The sequence below is a fragment of the Python bivittatus genome, unplaced genomic scaffold (assembly GCF_059951505.1).
Source record: "Python bivittatus isolate LINGU-HERP-01145 unplaced genomic scaffold, Pbiv_v1 ctg000570_np1212, whole genome shotgun sequence".
In the NCBI taxonomy this organism is placed as follows: domain Eukaryota; kingdom Metazoa; phylum Chordata; class Lepidosauria; order Squamata; family Pythonidae; genus Python; species Python bivittatus.
The window spans coordinates 2976178-2992197 of record NW_028277097.1 but is presented as its reverse complement, the minus strand read 5'-3'; positions in this window follow the sequence as shown (position 1 = coordinate 2992197).

Below are 16020 nucleotides of genomic sequence, written 5' to 3'. Positions count from 1 at the left end.
ATCGGATTATGTATGTAAACTAAGCCATTATGAATTGTTCAACAAATGATTATTTAAAATCTTGACTTGATATTATCTGAGAACCACATCAGTCTATTAGCTGAAAGAAAGGTATCACCTGAGATCCAAAATGACAGTGAAACAGTCCTGAAGAACAGGTTAGAAGGGAATATAGCAGATGATTTAAAAAAAAAAAAAATTCCTCCATTGAATTTTGTGATAATAGTTGAGCAACTATTGCTCAAGTATTTTAAATGATTACACACATATATAACTTAAGAAATCATTTAAAATACTTCGGCAATAGTTTGGAGGTATTGATCAGATTTGTTGCTGTGACACTATTAGTAAGCTTTGTCTCTGGATTTTTCTCGGAAATGTTGGATGCTACATGCATCTTAGAATTGATAAGGAGGCAAATGGGAATACATATGTAGCTTATTTACTTAGTTTTGGGATAGGAATTTATATAGCTGCATTTCTCAAGTTGCTGCTATTTTCAGTGGAATTCTTTCAAATGCCAGTAACCACAAACTAATTCTTGTCCAGAACTTCTTGTTTCTTTTCATGGGAAATGAGTAACTTTCCATACTGAGTTTCTTTTCGGCCGAAACACTCAGTGCCGTAGTTTGTTTATTTTTAGTGTATAATGATGTGTGAATCCAGTCATTATGGCATAGCATAATGTGCAAACCATGGCAATACGTCTTGTTCAGTGAACCATGCTTTAAAAAATCTTGGTTTAACTTTATGTGTGAAAGCAGCATGATGATAATGCAAGGTTTGATTATTTCCTTTTAATTATTGATTTGTTTCTGAAATAATTATGTGGTTATCAGTGTTAGTCTTGGCTTGCCACAGTTGCAGTTTAGGGTCAACTGCTCTCAAAACATAATGCAACATTGTGCACTTAAGCCTTCTGAACAATTGTATTTAAGTGGATTTAACTGGGTTGGATAATAGCTTTAAGAGTTCTGTTATCAGCCTGTTGAAATTTTCAAATTCTTATCTACCAGTTGTATTTCAGATACATATTTATGGTTAGAAACCTGGAGTCTAGAGTAAGCATCCTCTAGCTTAGAAAATCAAGAAAGCAGTGTTTCTTGGATGTATCTGCCTTTTTCTGATGCTAGAGTGCAAGAGCTGAAAGATGCAGTCTTCAGACATCAAACAGGTAGATACTAACCTAGATTTTGAAGGAACTCTCCCACTGTATCCCCTTCCTGAGCAAGTGGCAGACTGTGTAGGCCAGCTAATCTTTTGCTTTTAATGGCACATTCTGAGGATGCAATTTCCTGCATGGTCACACATTCCATCTGCCAAGACTTTCTACTTCGGCTTGTTTTCTTGTTATGGCCCTTCTAATCTTGTTGCCAAAAATGGGTTAGTCTTGCAAGTTCCTCTGGCATCTTTTAGCTATTTTTTTCCTTGCAGAATCTACTAGGTTCTAGTTTTGAAAGGTGAGCATTCTCTTACATTTTGTCCAGCCTCTCATTTGGAACGATGGCACTTTTCATCAAGGAGACAACTTTAAAACTTGAAAGTGCTATGTTTCTATAAATTAATACAAATATTCTGATCATTGACTAGATTGGCCCATTGAACTAGGCCATGTTTTTATCATGCTTTGCTGAACCAGCCATAATTACTTGATTCATGCAGAACACTGAGCCACAAAATAAGGTGTGCCAAATACATTGCACTAAAACAAAATTAAACAACATTATGGCTCAGTATGATGAGTGACTGATGAACTGGTTAGCCATAACTAGTAGTTCTCTTTGTTTGAGACTGTGGATTATTTGGGGGACAATTCAGTTTGACAACCTTGTTTTTGGCTTTTTGTTTTGCTTTGCTTTGTAGGATATCAATCTTTGTGTTTTAATTTGACATGTCTACAATTGCTACAAGCAAAAGATTTGCACAATTCATACCTGCTTTGTCCCTGAGAGAATACAGTGAAATAATCATATGCATACAAAAAAATCTAATGCTATGCATGTCCATTTAAAAGTAATTTTCACTAAATTCAAAAGGATTTCGTCCAAGGAACTGGCATACAGCTACAGCCTGGAATTAAGGCAATTACATTCTGAAATATCTAGAACATCCTCTAAGAGACTGTGATCTTAACTGTTAAGATCCATTCATCAAAAAGTTCTGTTATTTAATTTTAAATGAATGGTTACCTGATCTCTTGGAATGTGTTTAAGCTGAAATAATTCAACTGACATTCATTCCCTGATGTCAGTTGAATTATTCTGGTTTATACAAGGGTTATATACAAGGGATTCAGGAAGTTGAGGAAAGTGGGAATCAATGGAAGGATATAAATAGGTCTGGGTAGTTCTAGAATTTCCAGTTTAGTTTTGAGCACTCCCTAACTCATATAAATATCAGGATATACTAATTTATGGTAGTTTAAACTTCTTAAAAATCTAACCTTATTATATCTTCTGATTTTACCTAAAGTTTCTGATCACCAAAAAGCAATTGTCCTCCAACTGTTCACATACGCATAACTTTTTGAACATAAAATGTGTGCAACAAGGAGCAGATCTTACAACACACTGTTTGGTTTCCTGCATTCCTCTACTGGCAACTCTCCAACCATAAGTTCCTATGTGAAAAAAAAAATAATAAGGTATTGCAGCAGCTTGTTCTGCAAAATACTCTTATTTTTTTGCCCTGTGTCAAATTCCATTAACCAAGAATCACATTTATTGCCCAATGCTAGTAGATCAATGTTAGGCAAAAGTATATGGACTCTGAAAATGGTTTGCACTCAAATGGGATGTATTATTTCATTCATTTCCTTAGAAGAGCCCTGCTTCTGTACAAAAATAAGTAATGAACTTTGTGTTATATACAAGTCTTTTGAGTGGCTTCTAAAGCACAGAAGGCATCTTTTATGTCCCTGTCTATGTTGTTGCCATATACGTGATTGATATGCAGGGAGATCATGTGTAGACATACATGTTTAATCTGAAGATAATGGACACATTCAATTATATTTATGTGCAACTGTGTTGCACTAAGGTTTTTTTTTTTAAGTTTGTGCAGTAAAATTGATGTTACCATAATTGTATAAGGTCAAAAGAGAATCAATCCATTACAAGTTGGATGAAACTAAATTACATTAAAAACAGCTGGATTTAGCATATAGTTAATAATTAGCACACAGTTTGATAACTGTAAAGCCTTTATTTTTATTCTGTAAAATTGAGAGCCCCTTATAAATACACAATTACTCTTCTGCAAGCATGGTGTTGGGAATCTCACACTAGCCACAATATATCCGCTATCAGTTTGTCATTTTTTCCCAAATTGAAATACATATGTGAAGAATCTTAATCAGACCATATGTTTTGCCCAGTGGGAATTTTCAGAATAGACAGGTAGTATTGCTATTTTCACAAAATAAAAGCAGAAGAAAAATATATTTTTATTGGCCAACCTCTAATTTAGGAATATACAGATTTTTTAGAAATATTTTTCATAATTCCAGTGAATTGTATGAGTTTCTCAATTTAATATATTTCTTATATTAGGAGTTCAGATAAAACTGGCTTAATATGTATCTGATGCTAATGGAATATAAATAGTGCTGCAATTACTCAACTTCACAGAATGTTACGAGGATCCACAAAATCTCAATATTACCTCTGGTCCTTCCTTATCTTTTCTTTCATAGACAGTCTGTTCAGGAGGCAAAGGTGGAATAGCTGCAGAGTATTAGCTATTGGAAGCATTAGGCATGTGTTGTCTAGAAGCACTCAAAATGGTTTGACCATCCAACAAATCGTATTAAGCTAAACACCTAGCATATATTTGACATTGTGCCTTCTCATTTCCAGAAATTAATTTCCAGACATACTTTTCAGGTATTTTGTACTCTGTTTTTGTATGCACATAAGATTCAGATAATCACAAAAGGCAGCTTGAGTACTCAAGGACTGCCAATCAATACTAGCTTTCCTGCAGCTCATCTACATTCATTTGAAATAACTCTAAAAGCATTTGCTTTCAGCAAATCATGAGTAATGTTCAAGAGATCAAAACTAATATTAAAAAGGATATCTATGCCACCCAGGATGATGGTTCTTATAAAGAATCTAAAAGAGCTTGCTTATTCTAGAAAAATGTGATCTTTGTTTTTCCCCTCCAGGTGGGAATACACTAGAAGTGGGCACTAATCACATTCAAATAAGGTCTATTTTGGCAGTTTAGAAAATACCGTAGTCAATTCCACTTCAGAGTAGAAACCAAAATGCCGTCGAGCCACTTAAAAACTCACACAGAGCTATAGCATATAACTTTGAACAGAATTTGCAGGCAGCTAGATGCGGACGAGCATGTGAATTATGCTTGGTTTCAGAAAAATGTTTTGTAGTTAGGTCCTTTTAAATTCTGATTTTTAAACCGGAGAATAGTGTGTGCTTGTGTGTTTATTGATTGGGTATAAAAGACATTTGGCATAGTGATGATAATACCTGCCAAGTCTCAGGTAACTGTAATTGCTACCTTTATTAATTGCTAAGATTAATAAAAATGTTTGTTAATCATCCCCCTTGAATTATTTGGTGGGAAATGTTATGAAGACAGGACACATTGTATAAGTAATCCTTGATAAAGAGCCTACCATAATAAAATTATAGTTGCAGTTAGGTAGAACTAGACAAAACCTAGAAGAAACTGTTTTGGAGAGATGGAGTGTCTGATTTTTTCAGTTCTCCAAAATGCAAAGCCACGTGAAAACCTTGGTTCTGGTCACTTCAGACAGATCCTGCTTCACCATATAGAGCCACCATATAGAGCCACCATATCAGTTCAAACAGTCGGATTTATAGCAGGATTTGGGACCTGAATCCTGTGCCCATCCCTACTTCCTCAACTGACTTCAGTTAAGCCATCAGCAAAACAAATGTTTCTTGTTCTTTGCCTTAAATATTTTCAACAAAACCTTTGATGTCAAAAATGAAGGGGAGAAAATTACACAGAAGGTTGTACATCATGATCAATTGTCCTACAATAGTACTTCTATGTAGCCATATATAGCATTGCTATGGATATAATTTGGGCCCTACTTACTGGGGGGGAAATCCCATTAGAGACTTATTTCTGAGCAGATATGTACAGAGTTGCAATGTACACCAACATTGCAGTGAAGTAACATATAGTGACTTTGTAGACCCAGTCTTAGCTGGGAATGAATCCCATTGAATCAAATGGACCTTGGTTTTGTGTAAACATGTACAGAATTGCAATATGATGTTGCATGTGTGTTTTCTTCCATTCTTCTGGACTGGTAAGAGGGGGGTTAGCTAAATAAAGGCCAGACATGATTATCATTACTGACTTGGTTCACACATCATACTAAATCATAGTTCGCTTAAGCATGATTTGCTCTATCCACAGTCGGCTGTGTTCACACAACAAAGTTGTAAACCGTGGCTTAGCCACAAGCTGGATTTGTATAAGATACTAAACTACAAATCAGTCAACCATATTATCGCTTAATCCAATTTGTGAACTAAGTCTGTTAGCAATTTGATCAGTCTCTTTTCCTTGGTAAGTTGACTCGTTCTATTATTATTATTATTTGCAGTCATAAAAGTGATGAGGTTTACACTGGCAACAATGGATTGCTGAGGTTTACACAATCATCACAAACTAGAAATTTTACCATCAGAACCATTGAAATAAATGCGCAGGAGTAAATATAATGTCTGTAACATCACAAGCTGTCATATAAATGGCCCAAAAGACTTTGGAGCTAGACTGCAGGGAATTATAACTCTCGTTCAGGCTGTTACCGTTATTTATCGAAATAAGACAGACTAGCAGCAGATAAAACCCTACATGCACAGCAGAGTTCCATATTTATATATGTGCAATTTCTTCTATTTTTTTCAAAATACTGCTATTGAATTTTATCATGTAATTATAAATATCTTAAGTGACACAAGCATAATATAAAGTTATGGTGTGCATGTCGGGCTGGTTCCTGTTATTCAACAGTTACCTGATCTCTAGGATGGCACTATAGATAAGTTGCTCTTTGCAATTTTAATAAATATTTAAGGTCTTTTCAATCACACGATGAAGAAGGAAAAATGTATAGCAGATAGAAGAAATCCAGGGGTTAAGGGGGAGACCTTTTTAAAATATACCACACAAATGGATTCCATATGTCCAAAACATTTCTATTTTATTATTTAGTCTGCCGCAGTATGTTAGGTTTCCATAAGGCAAATCCCCATTCTCCATCAAGCATATTAAAGCAAATTTCTAGTGTCTTGCTATTTCCATTCCTTTACACAGCAAAGGCCTTATGTCAGACTACTTTTTTAATCTAGCTTAGTTACATATGGTCTGCTCAGAATGGTAGGGACACTGCAGAGCTTCTGGCCAAGGTCTCCATCACCTCCTCTTGATCCTTGGGGTGCCAGAGTTTGAACTTAAAGCTTTCGATGCTGCCTGGTTCATCCCTGAACTATTATGATGCCTTCTATATCATCATAATTCTGCCACAATGATTTACAATACATCCTGAAGCACTGAAACAGCTCACCAGGACTTGGATAAATAATATAGGTAATGAGATTGCCTTTAGGTTTATCTCTATTCATTTGCTTTCCCTCTGGGTACTGTTTTAGCTTTCTAGCACAAGGCAGTTGCTCACTACCCACTTTTATAACGGCTTTCCCCAATCTAGGGTCCTACAACGTAGTGCTGCAGTGCCCAGCATTCTTAGCAGGGCCATGCTTCATGGAGTTATATTTAAAGTCATCTGAAGGGCATAAGATGGGGAAGTGCTGACTGCTATTATGGAATGCCATTTGAGCACCAAGTTCTACAGCCAGTAGATCTGTCATCACTCAGTGCTTAGAGCATGTACAATTTTATGGGCAGTAGAACCAATTAGGAGGATGTCTTTACAAATTTGGCTTGATATAATGTGCTCCATTAAAGATTAGACCTTGGCTTGTTACAGATGATGCATTCATGCTTTATGGCTGAAGGGAATGTTCACAGATATAGAATATCCACCATCCATACCTAAATAAGAGTTCTCTAAAATTGCACAGATTTTCTGCAGTGCTCAACAATATGCCTGGTCCAATATCAAACATCATCTGAAGCAAGAGTAATTCGACTATTTCCAAACCAGGAGTGTTTCCACTGCCCAGCTCCTAACAAAGCAATATGAACATCTACAGTTTGTCTACTCTTATGCCAACCTAAACGAGCAAAGAATGCATAGGAATGAGAACATGTCATTAGTTCTTCTGAAAGGCCAACCGATCCTTGCATAGTTTCCATCTAAGAAATAGTTAGCTTTATGAACTTGTGCATAGATTTCCTTGTTTTCTTCTTCCCTCCCCTAAGGAAGAAGGAAAAAAAAAGGAATGAGAAGAGAATCTGCCAGGCAAGCAAGCAAAGCATACACAATGATAAAGCACAGGAGAAGTGTGATAGCAAAGCCCTTTGATATTAAGATTGTACAAAGATTTGAAGAAACTGCTTGATAAAGCACGTTAGTGGTTTCAGCAGAAATACTGTGTGCACATGCAAACAAAGTCTTGAAGGAGCCACATAAGCCTTTCAAAGACAAAGTTGCTCTTATCATACGGAGGACTGTTTTGCATGGGTCAATACGCTTTTCGAAACACCTCTTTCAAATGCTTTGTGTAGTCCTAATTGATATGAGTCTACCCACAAACAAGGATTACACAACAGCCTACTAAAGTTTCATAAAGCAGGACCCCACATGTGCCTACTGCATATATGTGAAGATGATATCTGAATAGTCCTATACTTTGTTTTCCTAGTGAAAATGGAACCAATAGCACAGTGTCCTCTCTTCCCCGCTCCTCCTTTCTCAAGCAGTAAGCACAGCGTGATGTATCGTAAAGAGATGAGCAACAGGATTATCAGGTGATTCAACCAGATGATCAGATCATCTAGAAAAATCTCATTGTTTTAGATCAGCTGACTTATGAAACATTGTGGTTGGAGTATGTAAGACGGTGTAGCTGGTATAAATGATTTGCTTTGAAATCTGTCTTAAACCAGATACATTTTTAGTCTGACCAGTGAATTTAAACATACAATCAGATTACAAAAAATTAACAATGAGTTAATTAGTAACTGGTCTCCAATCAAATTTAAAAAATACTGCAATTTGGGAATATCACAGGTACAGAGGAAAGAGTTGGTGCTTTTATGCAGAGAGTTTTTCTATCAGCCGACCCAGTTAGGGGTGAAGAGATTTTCCTTTCCATCGTATAGAGAATCAGGTTCAAGAATCAGGTTCCTATAGCTGTGAAAGACTGCATGTTGATCCAGGGAGTGAAGCAAACAGACTGGATGCACATAGTATGAGTTGTTTTGATTTAACTTCTACGAGCCCAGCTTCTGTGCTCTGTACATCAGGGTTTAGTGTGTTGTGTAAATTCAGCCCCTTGGGTTTTATTCAACAACGCAAAGTTAACACAAATCTAGCTTAACACAGCTTGAATCCAGTCATGATCACATGATTCCATTAAAAAGGGGGGGAATAGCCATGCCTATCTTTTAATGAAAAATGCAACTCCACCCCACTTCTCAGCTGCCCCCACACATATGCTGGGTAATTCTATTTGTATGCCCTAAATTAAATGCTGACTGACTGAATCTATTTTAACTCCATAAACAGGAAACTCAAGTTGTATTCGTGGAGCAAGAGCCACTGATACACACTGCTGAGTAATTTTCAAGTGCAAAAAATGCTAACCTCCTTTCAGGATAAAATGTATTGGATGTAGCCATCTAAAATGCTTATTATTTCTTTTTTCCTCCACACTTCCTTCTTGCCAGTATGCTGACAGTTCTTACCATCTGCTGAATGTATCACAGACAGCTCTAACCACCTTTGGCCTTGTTCTCGGGAGACACCCAAGAACACATGCAACATTCTCCTTTCTATGTTTTTTGCATGTCTCCACCCTGCGCAGGATGATCCCTACAACTTCTTTACTGAGCCAAATTATGTAACTTTCCCTATTGTGTTATAGCCTGCCTAAAATACTCCCAAGGAATTTGTTAAAGGATAAGCAATTAGCAGTATTATCAGATTGGAAATCTAATTTACACATGTAAAATAAATGCAATATTATTTGGAGATTCTGAACAGATTATTCCATAAACATTAGGTGAACAGTACCACCTCATCAACAGTCTGACTCTTCCCTTGAGATTTTATATGCAATCTAATTATTTTATTGCCCATAGAATATTTCAGTTGCTGTATCTTATTTTCATTTTTCACTATGTACCCTATATTTAAAGAATTAAAACATGTTGATGGGTGTATAGCATCTGCAAAGTAACTTCCACTGTCATCAATTATGCTTATAGAAGTGTGAGAAGGAGTGTAAAATTAGCTTGTGTTCCATGCTTAGATCTCAGATTTGCATCTACAGTATTTGGCCAGCCATAAAACAAATTATCTTCAAAAACCTGCTCCCTATTTTCTTAGGGGAGCCCCAAATGACCATAGTATCTGCTGCAGAGTTATAAGTTTGGGATGATTGATTATGTGCCATCGAATTGTTGTCAACTTAGCGACCACGTAGGTAGATTTTCTCCATGGTTTTCTCCATCTCCCCATCCTGGTCCTTCAGTGTGCACCCATTGCTGCTGTAATTGAGTCTATCCACCCACCTTGCTGATGGTTGACCTCTTCTGTTTCCTTCCTTCCTAGCATTATAAGCTCCAAATAGCTAGGTCTTCACATTAGTCTGTTTGACATCATATCAAGTCTGTTTGAATATCAGTGTCCTTGAGACATGGCTTGATTGCCTCTACTGGACATTCTTGCCCCAGCTTGTGCACTTGAGTTAAGGAAAAACCCAAAAGTTCTAGTTTTTAATGTATTGCTATGGCCCAGGAGGAAGCAAATTTGTCAGAAAGGATCTGAGGAGTTAGACATTCCAGGGAGAAGTTTAATCCAGTAAGTGAAAATATCTATTGAAGCACTAGATTCAATCTTACTAATGCCAGCCTTGCAATGTAAGATCACATTTGAAACAAAACACAGGACTTGGAATAGGATCCTGAGGAACTTAGTCTGTACCCTTTCTTGGGGGGCGGGGGAAGCAAAGGACTTGTATGGGCCTATTTGTGCACCAAATAATAGTGTCCATACTTGGGTTGAATATAATTGAAGTGCAGCAAGAATGCCCCTTTGGTATAGAAGAAAATCTGGAGGGCTGTGGCAGATATTTGAGCTTTTTGAATTACATGTTCTATGTGTGTCCTACATGTGATTATGGCATGAAATACAATGCCAAGATACTTAAATGACTTGACCTGCTCAGTTGGATGATTATTTAATTTCCTGGTGTGCGTTTTAGGGCATTTCATGAACACCACCACCTTGGTTTTATTGTAATTAATTTCTAGGGCTTCTGTATTGCAGTATTCAGCCAAGGCTCGCAATGCTGTTTTTAAGCCAATGTGGGTCTGGGAAAACAGTACTGCACTGTCTGCATATAAGGGAATTGCTATATGCTATATTCACCCTAGCGACTATGGAATTGAATAGCAATGGAGCCAGAACACATAATGAGTATAGTAATTTGACCCCTGAAGCTGTTGTCATGAGATGGGGGGTGGGGGGTGGGTTGTGCCTTCAAGTCAGTGTTGACTCCTGGAGACTGCCTGGACTAGTCCCTGCACCGTTTTCAGAAGTGGTTTGCCATTGCCTTCTTCCCAGGGCCCAGATGGATCTCTGCATCTCCTTTAGGACATCATAGGTGGTAGTATCCCTAAGTACAGATGAAGTTCTAAAAGAGTTCTAGAACTAATGGGTGGAAATTCCAGGGCAGCAGACTATGGCTAAGAATGAAAATAAACTTTGTAATGGTAAGATCCTAAAATTCTTTGATGTTATCATTGGGGCAGACATCTACTGCTGCACCAGAATGTTAGGCCCAGCATTACTGTAGTAGACAATGAAGTGTTTTCATTGAAGTTGTCCTAGGAAACCAGATGTTTATTCATCTGAACTGGCCCTGCTTCTGACAAAGCGAAAGGATCATTTATGAATTATTTGTGAATTATTTATCTAAATCAATACAAGCAAGTTTCCATCTAATAATAAATGGTGCATTCTTTATAATTGTGTTTACTATTATGTCTGTTTTTCCTTTGTGAGCCATACAGCTTTATCTGTAGCATCTTAAAAAGAACATAATATGGATTGCTCTTTTCCTTTGCCTGAATTTATGTTTCCTTGTTTGTTGTTTCAGAACTAGCTCTGTCAAAAATAACAAAAAGGATTATCCTCTGCAAGAAATAGAGAACAAGATCATGAACATTCCCTCCCAGGACACTAGGTCACAAATGTTCACACTGTTCATATATACAGATTATTATAGAGGGGAGAAATCCATTTCCTATTGCACGTGTTTATTTTGTATGCTGTTTAACAAAAGTGTGAACTGCACTTTCCTGTTTTTCCTCTGCATTACTCTCTAATGTACATTTCCACCCTTAGGTCAACTGCTGTATATTAACCCTTAACTCACTGGAGGGAAGGAAGAGCATGTAGAACCCAGACATCATCAGTCTTCCTTATTTGTTTTCCCAGGAACACAGTCTGCGGGTCGGGTGCAAGAGAGCCATCCCAAAACAAATTGAAAGTATCTGTTAAACACTCCTAAAAATGTAATCCACTCAGTCATTTGGGAGCCAGGCGGCCTCCTAAATCTAAATAAATAAATGTCATCATCCAAGAAGATGGTTGATTACAGAGAGGGTGACTCTTCCACAAGGGCATCTAATCATGAAACTGATTCACAACACACGAGCTATAGGTACCTTTTAAATTTGGTTTATACATAAGGATCAAAGTCTCTGGCACATTTCTCAACACTTCAGTCATTCTGTTTAGTATACACACCTTGTGTGATGGGGCAAGAGAATGCATTCCTCTGGTCGTCATCAGCAAGCCACATTGGCACACGCTGGGCATGTGATCGTTCTGAGTCATATGAGATTTGTGGATGATGCCAGCTAGGAACTCAAGGAGTTGTTGCCCAAACATCTGGGGAGCCCCATGTGGATTATTCTAAATAAATAGAACTGAAAAGTGGGAAATTTATGACACCTTTTGATACTGACGGCCTGCACAGAATGAAATTTGAATAATATTTGGAAGGCAGGCTCTTCACGTAGACTATGTGGTAAAGTAATTTAAATCTTATGAGCTGAAACTTTGAATACCTTTGCTCTGTGATGTTTGGGCACAGTATAAAAGACCCAAGCTGTAATTAGTGGAACTAAGCATTTGTAATCAATATGCATGAGGTGAGTCAGGTATGTGGCACTGGGAAAAAAGGCATTTAACCTACCTGTGTGCCAGATTATGGCACCTGTATAAACGGGTGCGGTGGAGTTGCTGTACGTAATGTATGCAAGCCCCATGGCGAAGCGCTAGCCGAGAAAGCCGTGTTAGGGCACAGCACATGAAAAGATGCACACTGTGCCTGTCGCCGCCTGAGGCTGTTTCCATTAAGCTCCCTTATGCTGATAAATCCATTATCTGCACTCTGCTTTAATCAAGACTGGGAGGGACACAGCATCCTAAGCCTTGGACAAATTGCCAAGCAATTATTATGGGGCCACTTAGACATCAACGGCTTTTTGTGGGTCTAATGTTCACTGAGTTTCTCATTTTAAACACGTCTTCCAAAAGGATGGCATTCTGTTTTTTTTGCTTGTAACAGAGACCCCCTCTCGGATTGCCACAAAGATTCTTGAAGTCCCTTGTTGTTGCTTTTGTTCAGATCTTGTTCTTATGAAAACCACTTCCCTCCCTTCCAAATTTGCAGCAGCTCCCCCACAAAGAGGAAACGTGCACACAGAAAGCCAGGAATGGGGGCAGACGGAAAAAGAGGAAGCAAAGGCAGGGATTGCACATACTGTGACTTTCTCCCTGGTGGAAAGTCAGAGCTGATATTGACCAAAGAACAGAACTATACATGGATCAGATGGGCTGGACTCACACCCATGATAGAGTAAAATGGAATTGGCTAGTTTGCGGCTCATGGGATCATGCAACCAAGCCGTTGTGTGAAACGAATTGATTGCATCACAACATAAAAACAGCCGTAGGGATTGTGTGTTAGAACTGTCATGGTGGAAACAGCCCTGATTCCCAATTACCCCCACTCTGAAGTTGCTCTTCACCCGGTAAGGGGAGCTTACGTTATTAACCAGTGCCATTTTGAAGACTGTCCAGCTTATGTTGCCAGTCCACCTGGGCTAGGTACCGTACTGTATATGGTTAAATGTTTTTAGAATGGTATGTAGATTTATAAATAAACCAACAAACCAATTGGGCCTCTTCTATACCTCATGTTCAATGTGCTTCTTCACTAGGAAGAGGTCATGAGAAGTTACACTGCTAATGAAATGATGGGTAGAAAGCAGCTAAAACCTAAATACAGAGCCCTAGTCAATTTGATTTGCATGCATGTAGTACTGTAACACTTATAGCCCTCGCTAGCATTAACCTAACTGATGCTGTAAGTGGTCCAGCAACACAGCCTTGTGCTGAAGAATAGAAGATTCCTTTTTTATGCATAAAGACCAATTGTTGTATACTAGATACAAAGCAGAATTACATACATAACAAGGAATTAGCCCTGAAGCTTTGCAAACACCAGAGAACGTTGTGTTCTGGATCATCAGAGAAATGTTTCTCCTTGTTTTGGAGTCAGGAAGATTAGTTTCTGAATTTGTGCAGCCAAACATCTTAAAGTATTGAATGCTTGGTTCTTGTTTCTTTTTTAGTACATAGGAAAATGTGATTGCTGCTAGTTGAACTCGAAGGTTCTGCTCATCCACACTTGGTTTCTAACATTAGCCAGCCAAACCTACCGGAAGCTTAAAAAGCAAACATAGTTGCTTTTTCAGTAGCTTGCTTACACGGATAAACTACTTCAAAACGTTTGAAGTCCTACTTTCTTGTTATGGATAATACCTATTGCTAGCGATATTTTTCCTAATTTTGTTTGTTCTGAAGTAATCTAAAGTGATATTGTCACCATTTTATGATATCATCTTATGATACAGATTGTGCTCTGTATTAGTTAATATTAATTATTAATTATTAAATATGTATTATTATTGCACTGATTTATACCCTGACTTCCAGGATATTAATCCCTTCAAAGAAGCTTGCAAGAGCCCTGTCAGATATCTTAAGAAAAGAATAAAATCTGCAATGAAATACAAAATCAGACTGACTTTTGGGGGTTAATTTAGAAAGAAAAGTTCCAGAATTACATACATAACAAGGAATTAGCCCTGAAGCTTTGCAAACACCAGAGAACGTTGTGTTCTGGATCATCAGAGAAATGTTTCTCCTTGTTTTGGAGTCAGGAAGACTCAAATCTTCTATATGTAGATTTGAAAACATTTCAGTTGGAAACCATATTGCATACTGTATTTCCAAAGGTATCAGGGCTGCCTTGATTACTCAGTAGTAAAGGTATAAGCTTCTGTAGAGAATGACTTGGAGAAAGTGATGTCACATAAATCATGACGTCATCATGGAAATTGTACTACTGCAAAATTTGTCTCATTTACAGGATGACATCATGATGCATTTGATGCCATTGTGGCGTCTCCTGGATGAGTGAAGAAAGTAAAAATATTGCTGGCATATGCATACATGTGTACAGCCAGAATGACAGAGGTACATATACAACAATTTTATATAATGCGCCATTGGTCTGGAGAATAGCTACTTCTAATCTGGGGAATCATTAGTTCAAATGTTGACTCAAATATACACACTAGCTCAATCAATCAAGTAGTTTAAGTCAGTGTTTCTCAACCTTGGGAACTTTAAGATGTGTGGACTTCAACTCCCATAAATCCCCAGCAAATATCCATGCTGGCTGGGGAATTCTGGGAGTTGAAGTCCTCACATCTTGAAGTTGCCAAGGTTGAGAAACACTGGTTTAAGTCACAAACAGTGGGAAATGATTTCCCTGAAGCAATAAAGGCAAGCAATAAAGTTCAAATGATGTGAAGTTTATTTTGTATCCAAAACCACACTAAAGCATGGGGAAAGACACCCATCTAATAGCAAAGAAAATCCATTGGGCTAGCAGACAAATATACTAGCTTAGAAATAGCACAGACAGAGAGAATGTAGACAGCCATTGGCAATGAAAGCAACTCAAAAGAAATACTGAGATTAGCTTGCTATCTGGAGAGCAGGAAATTCAGATATGGTGAAAATGGTTGAAATGGGAGCATAACTGATAGATTTAGAGAAGAAAAGGAGAGGAAACAGAGCAAGATTAATCTATACTTGTTTTTTTCCAGGTTTAATATTTGAGTTACAATGAGAGTTAAAAATACTGGAGTTTGGGTTGTTTTTTTTTAAGTTTCAGTTTTAAATGAGATACAATAATAACCTGAAGTGAAGATGGGTGTGTGTGTTTGTCTTTGTTCAATAATTTACCATCGCAGTGAAAGACTTGAGTTAGATTGGAGAATATGGTAAGGAAGACAAAGAATTTTTTTCTGTTTAATTTTCCTATGTAATGCAGTCAAAAGTTTGGACATGTCCAGGGGAGAGATCCATGTTCAGGTCTTCAGTCAGCCACAGAGTTCCCTGGGCAATTTGTGGTCAATCACTCTTCTCTTGTTTTATTGAGCTAAAATTTAAAGAAGAGAATCTGGATAACTGCAATAAACGATATATTTTCCTTTTGAGCAAATGCAGTATCCTGACCATTTAATACAATTTAGAATTTAGTTACAGTCATTTTAGGTAAATTAAGCCAACAGCAAGCAAAAACTAAGCCATTATTAATGGTGATCCTCAACTTAGACAATGTGGCTTAGAAAGAGCCAAAAGTTGAAATCTTAAAAACAGCCATTTTTCATGAGTCTCGATTCCCAATTGACAACCACAATCCTTTGTCTAAAAGTCTGAAATTTGCAGATGTG